Here is a 14,788-nt window from a genome sequence, read left to right as displayed (position 1 = left end):
GCTAACCAAAATATAACACTAAGTGCTCTTCTGTTGTGACGGGGTTTCTCGTGATTCATTACAGATTTGACTAAGCGGGAGGAAAGTGTGGGGGGGGTTGGGTGGGGAATGTAATGTGTTGGGATCGTCCGCGATTGAAAAAAAGTGCATCTTAAAAAAAAATCCGAAACGCGAGGACAAGATCACACGCACGTAATAATTGTTGCAATAAACGGTAACAATCACAACCTGTTAAAGTGAAATGCAGTCGAATGCCTGCTTAGCCGAATATATTTTTTAAAAAGTTGCTTTTGTGAGATGCCCCACCCGTCCACCCCCCCCCCGCCTTCTCCATCTGTCAGCAGCTCTGGTGTTTGCTTGGATGTGGAGTCTCCAGATATTATCGGAGCTGCTGGGCCCCTGCTGCTCAGTGCGGGCGAGTATCTCTCTCTCACACACACACACGCATTGTCTGGAGCAGCCCGCCCTCCACCGCGTTACTCCCACCGGGCTTACCTAGAGAACCATCGGTGGTCACGTGGTGCATCCGTGTTTGTGCGAACGCGTGAACGTGCAGGTGTTTAACATCTGCTCACTCTCCTCGTGTCATTCTTTCAGACGCTGTCTTTCCGACAGACCTGTTCTTCACCTGAGGACGGCTGCTTGCGTTGTGGCCGAAACGTCGTGAGAATTGTATTTTATTATGTTTCATTATTTTATTATTTCCATTCTATGTGACTTTACTGAAATAACCAAGAAGATGAATCCCTGCAATCACGAAAGCTTTAAATCGAAAAATCTTTCAGTCCTTTTTTTTTGTCAATCCCATTGCTCATCCGCGCCGTGTGAGTCACGAGGCACGAGAGAGATGACTTCCATCACGGTGGCCGGTGGTTTGGCGACGGGAAGAAGGAGACCTCCAAACGGTTTAGTGATCGCTCGTGTTAGTTGTGACCGGGATCAACACTCGGACGTCTGGATTCAGTGCACTGCAACTGACATGTATGCCGCTGCTCCACCTCTTCACATACAGTACAAGGTTGCAGCAATAAATAACAAAAACCCAACATGCGTTTATAAACCTTCACACGCTAGGAGCCAGTAACCAGCCTGTCGGTACCAGCCCTGCGCGGAGAAAGAGGCTGCGTGACAGAAATGACTCAAGGAAGTGCTGCGACTTCGGCCCAGAGGAGGACCAAACGGAGCTTGACAACCTCGGTGCACCTTGCACGAGAATTACCACGTGATGTAAAATGTCAAATAATGTATAACATTGTTCATTCGTTTCGTAAGCCTTGCTTTTTTTTAAAGGCTTTTTCAGCAACCGCAAAAATCTAATTGGCAATGCAGGTGATGAATTCAGACCACGTGGTTTTGGTTAAGGAATAAAACCACTTCACTTGACGGAGCATGTAGCACGCGTGCAACGGGCTCTTGGGATTGGCTATCGAGTGTAAGGCAGGGCCCACAATAATATTAGAAAAAAAGTGCACTTCATTAAAAGTCTGACATCTATTTATTCTACGTTTTTTCTGAATAATCATATATTTGTGGGGGCTTCAAGCTCAAGAAAGAGGCTACCGTGCAGAATGGGCAGAGGGGAGGTTGAAGATGATTTTAAAACCCTTCCCCGTGTTTGCGTGTCAGGACGGTGCTCCTAAAGTAATCAATCATTGTGGTACAACTACTGATCTTTTGGCATTCAGAATCCCACCTTGCATTGTGACCACCCAACCCAACATCTCCGTGCCAGTAGAATTAATGATTAATCCCCAGATACGTTGCTCAAAAGCCTCTCTAATCAAAAGGCCTTTGCACCCAGAGATGTGCATCTTCCCTCGTTTACTAATCTCTGTGCGAGTGTGCGCGCACGTGTATCACTCGAGACTGAGAGGACACGCGACACGAGTGCCCCATCGCACATCGCACATCGGTCCCGTCAAGAAAGGCAATTGGGCTTTGGCGGAACGCGTTGCAAGAAGGGATATAGTGGCCGACGGTTAAAGAATTACGGTCCGAGAGGGCGTCCACTGATGAGACGAAGCGATTAAGTCAGCTCCTCGTGCGCGCAAGCTCCCAGGTGGATTATGACACTGCAGGGGCGTGGGAGATGAAGACGGATTTGGAAGGCCTTCGTCCAGCAGTGGATTAACCATCTCGGTGGCGAGGTGCTAACCGCCCTCGCCTGGTATGCGGGAGGTCGTGGGTTCGATCCCGACCCAGATGCCTGCTGTATATTTGGAGTTTGCGTGTCTCTCTACCCGCGGTCGCGTGGATTTTATCTCCGCATCCGAATCTGAATATTGATATATACTGGGAGGAAACCGATGAGCTATGAAGCTTTTTTTCCCCTGGATGCATTGATAGTGGGTCACCCGGCTGGCAATACTCATCATCTCGCCCGTGCCGCCCCTACCGTCACGAATATCCACCTTGTTCATTGGCGTGGATTATCTACATTTTGTAAGAATTAAGAGTGTTGTTACTGGTTGGTTGAAGTGTATTTGTGTCTATATGTACGGTGTTGTGCGTATGTCTAAAATATATTGTGGAGACGATTACTCTGCATTGTTGTATGTACCAAGATAGGCATGTTTCACACCTCCGATTAGCACGGTTGGCTACACACTGTGCTAAAGAAGTTCAACATATAAAGATACACATATATAGCGCACCGGTCGCATACCAACCCCGCCAAGTTCGCCTGAAACTGATCGCATCGCTATTTCATCTTCGCTCAAGATGCATATATAAAAACTCTACATTTGCCGTGTAGGAACGGTATGCATGGAAGTACGTAACTAATTATAAGTGTGTTTTTTTGCGTACAACATAAAACTAAAACACATTACCACACAACAACCAGTGAACGAAAAGGAATACATTTCATTCAACTGATGTGAACAAAAATGTTTCATGTGAAAAGAACACTAATTCTTATGTAACCAATAGACGCATCCACTTGAATAAACAGTGCCTTAACGCGGTTACTCGGTACTTGCGAATATTTACAACGGCAATCCAACAACGCTAATTATACACAGAGGCCAATCTTGCGGCTGCTGCAGTGTGTCTAAAAATGTCACAGCGTGGTCAGAAGCAATGAAAACAAGGTGCAGAGGTGGAGTGGGCAACTTGCTTACTTGGGCAGGTCAAACCACAGCCACAGAGTCAGCACTCACGCTTACATGCACACGGACGAGCTACTACTCCCCATACCTTCGCACACACAGATGAACACTCGCATACCTGCAGACGCGCGCACACACACTTGCAGAAGAACTCTCACATACCTTTACACGCAGGTGAACACTCGCATAACGCACAAAAAACAAAGATCCCCCATATAGCCTGTAACAGACTGTTGGGGCAAGTGCTGTTAAGCATGCACGTATGAAGGCCGGCACAGCACACGAGGGGGTGGGTGGCCAACACCACGTCCGGCTGCCTTTATCTCCCAAGTGGCGATGTTTACACACCGCACCAGGCACTCATTTGAGGCTGAGTCGACCTAGGGGAGGCCCAGGACTGGTTCAGATAATAGTCACTGGTGTTGGCCGTGAGCGGGAATCGAACTCGGGGCGCCAGGTTCGTAAGCGCAGCGCGTTAACTGCGGCACTACAGCACCCTCCTACACGTCCACACGCACAGGCACACGCACCTTCACGCACACCACGCCTCGCTCGGTTAGCACGCGTGCATTACACCTACACACGCAGATAATGCACGCATACCTTAAATGCACACAGACACAAAGGGCACCGTTTAGTTAGCCACGCACACTGCCACAGTGAAAACACAAAGAGAGTTATGTCTGGGCCGTGCGACTCGCAAGTCCACAGCGCCGAGCTGGTAATGCTGAGATCCTGGGGCTCGAATGCTGGGGGGGGGGAGCTGTCGGTAATGAAACGAGAGTTCGCAACCGCAGCGAGCCAATGGACCGATTTCTGGTCACCAACCAATTGCTGCATTGATCTGGGGCGTAGACACTCCACGAAGACACACGCACAGATACACACGTAGCAAAGACAAAGCAAGCAGCTGCCTTGGCTGGCCACTCTTGGGGCAAGTGCTGTTGGCGAGTTTGCACCTACGAAGGCCGGCACGGCACACGGAGGGGGTGGGTGGCCAGCACCACGCCGGGCCGCCTTTGTCTCCCCAGTGGTGATGTTTACACACCGCACCGGATACCCATTTGAGGCCGAGTCGACCTAGGGGAGGCCCAGGACCGGTTCAGGTAATCATCACCTGGTCTTGGCCGTGAGCGGGAATCGAACTCAGGTTGCCGGGTTCGTAGCGCAGCGTAGCGCTAACCGCTACACCACCGCTCCCCACATTCATAATACGCTGCCCCCCCCCAACCCGCCGCCACCTCCAAACCCCTTTCCCGAGCCCCCTTTTTTCTGGCACAGCATCACTTTTGGAAGTGTGCCTGCACACGCACACACACACGCGCCCGCCCGCCCACCCACACTCAACTCGCTCACTCACGCGCGCAGCGCTGACAACAACAAAAATCCGCCAGCAGGAGCGAGCGAGCGTGCGAGTGAGCGAGCTCGTCTCCCCTGGCGCATCAATCACCCCCGTCGCGACGGGCGCTTGGCGAGGAGGCGCATCCACACGTCCCTCGCGCTCGCAGCAGCCCGCAGCAGCCCGCAGCGCTCGTGCGGATACACCGGCACCCACTCGCCTCCGTGCGCCGGGCGAGAGCGAGACGCATGGCCGCAGGGGCACAACTCCATCCAGCATCGGCGCTCGCAAACGGCGGGGAACCGAAAACCGGTCCGGCCTCTGCATTCCACGGGCTTGCTCGCCGCCAACGCCGCCGCCGCCGCCGCCTCTATCTTCATCTCTTTGGCGAGATTTCACAATTTTGGTGATATACGTTTTCTTCGTGGTTGACCTTTTTTTCTTCATTTGCCCGGACACGTTATTTATTTCTATTGAATCACATGTTTATTTTTGTAGTAATTATACAGGTATAAAGCAGTTCATTGTTATAGAAAAGAAACCCACAGCCTCATTCCTTAATAAATGTCGTAATTATCAGCTTAATCTTACGTGCGATTAAATTGCCAAATGTTCAGAGTTCCTGTCTCCGTGAAATTAAGTCATACAGGTCTCCTTTACAAAACAGGCGATGAAAAGCAATAGCTTCTCATCGAGTTAAACAAAATCCATCAACTTATCAATGAATAAAAAAACACGCATCCTTCGTGATTTTCACATAACCCAACGTGCAGACCAATGCCTAGCTTCGCTTAAAAACGAATTTGCCAATGTGCATCATCGCCTAAAGTGGCATTGCCACTGGTCACGTGACCACACAAACTGCCAAGCATGCAGGGAAGCCGCCCGTTGTCTCCGCTCGAAGCGAAATATCTGTGTCGCCGGCAGCGTGAGCAGGACATCATAAGCCATGGATGTGCGTCCACAACTCCACACGCCTGAGAGCAGTGGTTCTTGACCTTTACTGCAGCCTTGCACCCCCCCTTTGGTTCTCAATTGTTAATCATTTATAACGTTACGTTCTTTGGTTCTTTGGGAAAAGTCACGCCGACAGGATGACGATCGCTCGTGTTGTGATCGAAACGTCGCAGTTTTTATTGTTATTTTATTTACTTTGATTTTTTCTATCTATGTGGCTTTAGCGCAGTCACGAAAGTTTTAAGTCAAAATGTAATTTATGTGAATAAATGCACGGGGTTTGATGAAACAAAGTAGTTGCACTTACATGCCTGCGCTTAAATGTGGTTTTGATGATTTACCTTCAAAAAAATATCTGCCATGACTCCCACCCCCCAGAAAGGGTGTGCACACACCCCCAGGGTTAAGAAGACCCACTTGCCTTTGAGGTTCAGTCAATCCCGGCGTCTCGTGCAACCTTCGACGGAAACTCAACTGGGAGACTAAAATATACAAATTCAGATAAATGAGGGAAGATAAAAGTTTGGCCTTTTACTGTTATAATGGGCAAGGAATATTTTCAGGGTCACCCCAAATGTCTGGGGGATGGGTTGGGGGTGCAAACATTTTCTAGAGCTCAATCCCAAACGGCTCTGGATAAAATTGAAAATTAATCTAACTTGGAAAACGACAATGGTCATCAAAGCAGAACCATGCACCAAGACTTTCGATCGAATAGAATTTAAAAATCTCTCGCCGAAACAACACCACGTGCGCAGCATGCAAAACCAGCATGGCCAAAGGTTCGGCACGTTACAAAACGTAAATGAATAATCGGCATTGGCAGCGGAGTGCAGGCGACCGGTTTCATGCATATGCGGCTGCTGTGGGCCAGTTCCACTCCCCCATTTACTGCAGCGAGAGAGAGAACCACCGGGCAAAGTTAACCATTAGTGACAGCTCTGTGATAAACATCGTGGTGTCATGTAAAAAGGCCAGCGATGTTGCGCGGATGTTGCATAACAATGGCACCGGCACAAATAACCAACGGGCAGCTTCGTGATCGCGCACCAAAGAACGCATGTTATTTTATTTCTATTTTTAGGCGGGCATGGTGAACCTCGAGAGAGTATTGCACCGCGCAGGTTTTCACTGCACTTGGTGCACGGCCGCGGGTTCGTCGTGATTAGCAGGCTCACAGCGGTGGGGGGCCAGTGTGGCACGGGGGTCAAATGCTGAACTCCCGGCGCTGTTCGGCAATGCCACCGAAAAGTGGACGTTGAAGACAACGCACACCTTGCACGTTGCTACGTTTGCTTGTGCGGCATTTTTGTCATCCACTGCTGGATGAGCGCGCCCCCACCCCCTTATGCCGCACGGGTGGTGGGAGTTGTTTGACATTACTTCGCCACGCCAGTCACTGCAGACACGAATCATGTGGCAACATAGAAGTAAAGTACAGCAATGGATTTTGCTGCACTGGCCTGTTTGCTCGTGCTCTTGCCAAAATTCTGACTTTCAACGTTGGGTACTTGCCGAAAGCATGGCTCACTCCCGAAACGGGGCTTGAAATAACATCAGAGTCAAGCATGCTCAGCACTAGGTTCATCAATCCATGCGATTTCAAGCAACTTGAGTGCAGCAGTAGAGCGTTTCTCTGCACTGCCCCACTGTGTTGTGGCATACGAGCATGCGTAATGCCATGCCAGCGCTCGCAACAGGGCAGCATGTGGCCTCGGACTCTGGCACTGTGGACCCGTGGGACAAAGGCAGGCGTTTAAGCCAACGTTCAACGTTGCACGCATTACCACAGACGATATCAATAATGTTGAGCGTATATTTGGAAGGATATTTATTTATATTCATACGATGTTTTTTATAACAGATCCATTTAGTGACACTAAAGCGCTCTCTCACAATGACTCTACGTTTTGTTTAACGTGAGATTTTTTTCTTTATTCCTAACTCAATATATAAAAGAATGTAAAGAAAATTACTTTTTTTTAATTATTATACGGAACAAGAATACATTTTGTGACAAAGCACACTCTATCCTAGTATTGGCTAAAGGTTTAAGAATGTTCCATAGATGGCTCATCCCATGGTGGGAAAAGAACCCGAGAACTCCTATTATCCACAAGTTTCACAAAAAAGCCACATGACCTGGACAATAAAATCATACAGATAGTAGGATATCTGTGATATCGTTCTCCCAGATTACCGCACTTTAAGAGTTCTCCTGGACATAATCATCCCACACACTCTGAACTAATAAAACATTAAACACTCATAATTTCCACGAATAACATCAACAGTTTTTATACAAAATTTCCGGTCAACATTGCTGGCCAATTCTCAAAAAACAGCCTTGTTGTATGCTGTTGTTTTTTATAGCGGCCTTCTCCGGTATAAACGTATATATATCGCACGAGGTTTCACAAGCACTGCATGCGCTGCATTAGTCCAAACATTCATAAAGAATCGGGCTAATACCACGAAACTTTAAAAATATGCGTGTCATTCCACTTACAGCTCGAGATCGGATCGATTGAAAGGATGAGCAATTTCAAAGTTAAATTAGCAAAAGAAAAATCCACATTCCATAATAGAAGAATTTGCGTTTTTGAGAGCGTGCCACCCAACCTGGAAAGCGGGCAATAGAATCAGAATATGTATTTATACTGGAGGAATCCGATGAGCTATAAAGCTCAAGATGGAGCGATTTGGCTGGCTGCGACACCTGAAGGAAAACGCGCGAAAGACAATAACCTTCAAATCATTGTACTACTGTCCTCTGGATATTTATTTGCAAGGCTTGATGTTGTTGGTTGTCGTCATTCCACCCTTAACCTCGAGAACAAAATGGAGTACGTGAATGAGCCCCCCCCCACCCCCCGTTTGTAAATGGCCGCAGTAGCAAGACAGCACCGAAGCAAGCTTTTACCATAAACATTCCTCCGGGCAAAACACTTTCATGGGGCAGAACTCGGCGCGACAACGACGACGACGACGGCTCATCACGCTGCAGCTATTTTCCAGCAGGTGTTCTGGATACCTGCTGGAGGACGACGACCACACTTCACAAAGGGCGTTCCACGGCAGACCGCGTGAGCAGAAAAACAAACACCCCCAGTGCGAAATGAAACATCTGCAGTTACTCCCGTGACTCATTTACACAACAGTGGCGCAATGGGGCCTTGCCTTCTCGCAGCCGCCACCCTGCGGCAGCCCACACACTGCGGGGCGACACCGTGCCAAGGTTGTTTCGCCATTGGGGCCATGAACCAGTGGGTAACGGCTGGCCACTCTTAACTGGAGCCACGGCAAATCCATCCCCCCCCCCCCCCCCCCGCTTTAGAGTTAATGTTCAACATCGAGCCCACTTCAAAGCTTGGTCTGCACTAGATGCCGACTGCTGCGGTTGGGTTATGCCAGGAGAAAAGTGCCGAAAAGTCAACGGCTAAACCCTGTGGCTGATAAAGAAGCCGGTGCCTTTATTTCGGGCGTGAGGCAGTGGTGCAATAGCTGTTAGCCGTACTGCACTGCGAACCCAGGTGAGCTCAATTGATATGTCCTCTCAAGGTCGCTAAGATCTGGGGATACAGACCATTTCTGTATTCCCAGGTCGAGGTTTCGGTCTATGGGTGACCGAGATTTTATCCCGTGTAGCTCCCAGGCTATGGAACGCTCTTCCACGAGACATCAGGATCTCTGAGTCTGTGGACGATTTTAAAATGCGCCTTAAAACCCATTTATACGCTTCTGCTTTTTAAACTTTTAGTTCAATTAGCAAATGATTTGTTAAATATTTTTTCAATATTATTTTTTATGCTGAATGTCTGCTGCCGTGTCCTGTCCAGCACTTTGAGATCCTTGATGAAAAGCCGCTATATCAATGCAATTATTAATATTGGCAAGCGATTTCTGAACAGGTCCTGGGCCTGCCTTCACCACGCTGTGTTCAAGTACGGACAAATAACCTCCACAGCCAACATGGTGTGGGGGGGATGGGTGTCATCCAGTCATGTATTGAAAAAGGGTCGTAAATATGCACCAGGTATCCATTGAGGCCGAGTTGACCTAGGGGAGGCCCAGGACCGGTTCAGACAATCGTCACTGGTGTTGGCCGCGAGCGGGAATCAAACTCGGGTCGCCAGGTTCGTAGCGCAGCGTAGCGCTAACCGCTCCACTACTGCTATTTCACACACACGCAATCAAACGGGGCGTTATGGACCCACATCTTTTTATCTAATCTGGCTCTGCCGAGCACGTGTGATAAAACTTCAGTAATTTTTTTTTTCTCAGTAATTTTTCGGGGAATATACGCGTGTTTTAAACATAACCGATTATTCCACACAATTCCGCCGAACATACGCAACAGCTTTTCGTTTTGCTTTCAACTTGTGTATCGTCCGCCACGGCTGCGACGCTACACGCAGAGCAGACCGGGCGTTCTTGAGCTTAACCATCGGAGTTCATCAATTACTCCACGAATCGTTGCCTCTACGTCTTCCCCCACTACTTCTGCTGAATCAGCGCACGACAGCGCAGTCTGTTATCAGATTGCACGAGGGTGGTTATTGTCCCCGTCAATACGCAAAACAGGACGCACCCAAACCACCAAAACCTTGCAGCAACAGCATTACGACGACGTCGACAACACGCACAAGCACTAATCTTTATTACAGCGCAAGGTACTCCTTTAAGTGGGCTCCTCCACCCCGGGGGAAGCCTGAAGCCTGTATCCCATGAGCCGCCATGGGCGGTGGCGGCACCCCTCGGACGCTTATCTCGGGGCGGCCTCTGCAGTGGGGGGGTGGGGAGGCAGGCAGCGTCCACCCAGGACTGCCCTTCCGTCCCGGCCCTGCCCGGAACGGCGATCCCGGTGGCGTCGCGAGCCGCGAGGCCGTGCCGACCGCCGGTTCCGACGCGCCGTTCCGCCGAGGCCAGAATGTGACACGCCGCTGTCGACGGTCATCGGCCAGGCGGCGGCGGGGACGACGCGCCCCAGTTTTTCGCACACGCAACCAAACAGGGCATCATGGACCCGCGTATTTTTTTCGACAATCTGGCTCTGCCGAGCGTGTGTGATAAAACTTGAGTACATTTTTTTCCCTTGGTAATTTTTCGGGGAATAAACGCGCGTTTTAAACGTAACCATACGCGCGGCAGTTTTCGCTCGATGCACTATGCTCCCGAAAGGGAGACCGTGGCGCTTGTATGTTGGTACCATATGTACGTTGAACTCATTTTGCACCGTACATAGAACCAGCCGTGCTAAAATCGGAGGTGCGGGCGTCGAATGGGCGAGTTGAAGATTCGTGGTCCTTTTTCTTTGGGCAAAGGTACTGTTTCCATTACACTACGTGTTTAAGAATGGCATTTGGGTATCTAGGAATGCAATAATATAATTACAAATAAGCTCATGCTAGGCGACAGATTTCATGGCCGATACTAGCGATGCTGGCTATGGAACAACTTTCCGCATGTGCATTCTATTGAATGAGCCTGTGCCACACGCTAGGCCGGTTCGTGGGCACAGAGGGCACAACATTCGAAGAGCCAGCCTCGTGGGCGAGAGTGATCCGCCTGCCAAGCACAACAACAACGACGATGATGACAATATTGATGTTCTGAAATGAAACCTGAATTCGCTGAAGCAGCTAAAATTGCCATTGGGTTACTGCGTGTTAAGTGTCGGTGCTGGATTATTTTACCGGTAAATTATCTGCCCAGTACCTTTTATTCTTAAATAAGGGTTTAAAGACCTCTTATTTTTTTTATTGTTTTATATTTATATTATTTTATCATTTCCCTTCTACGTGACTTTACCGAAAGAATCAAGAATATAGACCTCTTAATGTTGGTCCACCGACTTAAGGAGTGGAGACTTCGGCACCTTAGGCGGACGCGCCTCAATAAACACGCACGTTAAGAGTTTAATTGATACATCGCTTTGCGAGGCGACGACGACAACGGTGGATTCTCAATTAAAAACTCGATACACGAAGCGCACACATCCAATCCCACAAAAGCACATCTCCTGCTGGTCGAACCCCGTGTGAAACCTACCACCCCCCCCCCCCCAAGCACCGTTCATCACTCCACTAATACGGCAGCTTTATAGCCCCCCCCCATCCCAGCCCGCTTTCTCCACGTCTCTGCCCGCATCTCTGCCCGCGTCTCTCCCCACGCCGGAAGCACCCACTGCTCAACGCACGCGCAGGCAGCCACCTCTGCCAAGCGGCGGTGGCGCACAGCCCAGCAATAGGCAAAGCAAATGTAGCGAGGCGCCACAAACTTGAACTCATCCCTGCTCACGCCTTGTTGACCTTTAACCTTCTTAGTTCCTTAATAGCTACTTGTATGCTGCGTGCCAAAATGTAAAAATGCTGATCTTGGAGTGGATGGCATTCACTTCAAAACGGTTTTTAAAATGACCAGCGATCAAATGCAATTTGGACACCATTGATAATTTCGCCAACGAATATGCAGTTCCCAATGCAAGCCACCACCATGCTTCGAGTCGCGGGCCCTTAGAATATAAACACGACGTTCGCTTTCCTCACCTTGAGAACTTTGCTGCTATGGAGCAGTTCGGCATTCATTTACTGAAACCACCCACAGGAGAAGTGGTCACGGTTAAAGAACAATGCGGGGGAAATAATAGCGGGCACTCCCGATTGCATTTCTTTCGGGGTAATATTTCATCTCCGTCTCTGCGTAACCAGTTTCAATGGCCCGCTTGCGGTTTAGAAGCCGAGCCAAACAAATGTGCAATTTATGTTGCCGTTTTAATTTGAAGCGCTGCAGTAATTTTCCGCTGGCAAAACAATCGCTCGTTTTGTTCACGCGCTCCTCGGCCTCTTCGCCTTTTCGCGTTGGGGAGTGCGAGGGAATAAAAGCGTTGCAATTTTTTTTTTTAAACCACGTAAATTTCACTAGAGTCAATTTAGACAAACCGGTGACAAGGTTAAATATCCCGCGTAACTTTTAAGCAGCGTTAAACGTTACGAAAACAAGACTACAGCTGACTCAAAAGGCCAAAGAAAACACTACGGCTACCAAAAAACATATTGATCTGCTCTCTATTTGGTATCTGCGTGCGAGCGCACAGAGCAGCGCATTGTTTTGATTTTCCGTTAACTCGGAGTGATTCTTTTCTACGATTAAATGACAGTTACTGTTCGCATGGCGAAATGGATCCGGTGATGTCGTCTGCGCCCACTAGAAAGTGGAATTTCACCTCCGGACAAATCTTTACAGTGTCACAGACACATTAACCCATGGCGGTGCTGACCTGTCCACCATTAACCACCCCCCTCTCCGGGTGCACCAGCACCACGCCCGACCGCCTTTGTCTCCCCAGTGGCGATGTTTACTACACACCGCACCAGGTTCTCATTTGAGGCCCAGTCGCCCTAGGAAAGGCCCAGGACCGGTTCAAATAATTATAGGTCACTGGTGTTGGTCGTGAGCAGTACTTTATTGTTCAGTTGAATAAGTAGGAAATGTTCATTTAATAGATGACAAAAACGGAGTTGATGGGGTGGCTAAATAATTCAGAGAAATATGCACCAATGTACTACATATCCGAGGATCGTAAGAGGTTGCGGTACATTGGGGAGGCCTTCATACATCAGGGAATTAACCATGCCTGATGATGCTAAGGAGAAGTATAAAGCTAAGTCAGTCACCCACGATGTTGTCAATTGCTGATAATCAGAAAGCCGACAAAAAATAGACCGAGAGACATTCTCTTGTTAACGGATCTCTCTCATAATGAAACACTTGTCGTACAACATACGGGGCAGATTAATTTGTTGTATACCAGACAGTCAATAATAGCAGGGCAATTAAGGCAATTGCAGTTATAATCTTGAGCAAGCCAACTTAAAACTGGCACTGTTCCCCGGGCAACAATAGCAAAGGAACCTCCCCGCGCACACGTGCCCATCTTTGCGGGGCAGATGGACCGAGCACCTGCAGGGGTTGAAATTCTATGCCTCGTTCCGTTCGAACGTGTGTCACAAAAAATTAACCCGTAAAAACAAAGTTTTTCACTATAAATCCTTTATATGCGTGGCATCGGTTTTATTTTATTATTCATTTCTGTTTTTCTTGAGTAAGAGTTTCATTTTAATCACATTGGTATTTTAAATTAAATACGAAAACATTTTTTTCCTAAAAAGTGGAAAATTTTGGAAAAAATGTTTTCACGAAAATAAATTGTCACGCACAACAAGTCTGTGTGCAAAATGTCAGCTCGATTGGATCACGGGAAGTGGGTTAAAAAACGACCAAAAATTTGCACGGTCGTAAGCGCGCAAGCAAGCAAGTGAACTTAATATAAAGGATTTAAAAATATACGCCGCCTCCCTCCACCATCCATCCATCCCTGACCCTCCCAACCAGCAACCTCCACCCCCCCTTCCTTCCCCACCCCCCCCCCCAAAAAAAAAACCCCCTTCACCCAAAACCCCACTTACCAATGCCCCAAAGCCAATACAAAAACCACGGGGCCAGCTCCGCTTGCTCACTCCCCCGCAGTCAGCCGGCATCCGGCTTAGCGTTAACCCGATCCCCATTACCAGCAGACGAGTGTTGTTTTGAAAGTGGCCGCCCCCCCCCCCATTCCAGCCAGCCAGAAACATGACCTTTGACCGGGCCCTTTCAAAACCATCAGCCTCACTCTCGCCTCGCGGGGAAAGATTTATTATTTTTCATACTCGCGTCTGTTCTGCGCTGCCTACTCACGAAAGACAATCAAACGTCAACTCTCCTATCGCTCGGTTGAGTTGCCGCTCAAACACAACACGACAGGAATGTATAGCGCCCAAGCGCTGGTTTATTCGAACATGTGATTTCATTCAGAAGTTTAATTTCAGAGGAATTTCCAAAACTCGCATATAAAACCTTCAATGGAGACATTAAGATTGGGAGAGAATGGCTTATTTTTAACTTTCAGAAGCCTTCCCATGAATGTGGGCATGTTAAATAAAACGCGATGTTGCGGTGCGGCAGATTAATACGGCTTCACAAATTAAGGAATGTACAGAATTTGAAATCTTTCACCATTAGAAATTCACACACGGAAAGCAGATGCATTATACAACAGTCACCACGTTTTTCAATGAATTAAGAAAACTTTGACACCACAAAATGTTTCGTGTCAGATTTTTAATGACCCTAACCTACCACAAACGTTCGTGTTCAAGACGAGGCTTCCATATTCTCAGGTTTTTTCGGTAAAGTCACGTAGGTAAAACATTAAAAGTAATGAAAGTAAAATAAAATAAAACAAAACAAAAATAAAATTCACGACGTTTCGGAGGCAACACAAGTCTCCGTCATCAGGTGGGACCGTCACAGCTTCCACTCCTTGAACTCCACGTCTAAGTCT

At 48.3% G+C, this 14,788-nt stretch overlaps 1 protein-coding gene across 2 annotated transcripts in view; it reads right to left on the bottom strand.

Annotated features, from left to right (window-relative positions):
• Positions 1–14,788, bottom strand: part of LOC144935188 (fibroblast growth factor receptor 2-like) — an 82,127-nt gene that overhangs the window by 51,894 nt on the left and 15,445 nt on the right. The gene's annotated exons all lie outside the window — the stretch shown is intronic.

This window comes from Lampetra fluviatilis, chromosome 12 (assembly GCF_964198595.1).
Source record: "Lampetra fluviatilis chromosome 12, kcLamFluv1.1, whole genome shotgun sequence".
Taxonomy (NCBI): Eukaryota; Metazoa; Chordata; class Hyperoartia; order Petromyzontiformes; family Petromyzontidae; genus Lampetra; species Lampetra fluviatilis.
Note: the sequence above shows the minus strand (reverse complement) of the source record. Positions and strands in the feature narration are given on the sequence as shown.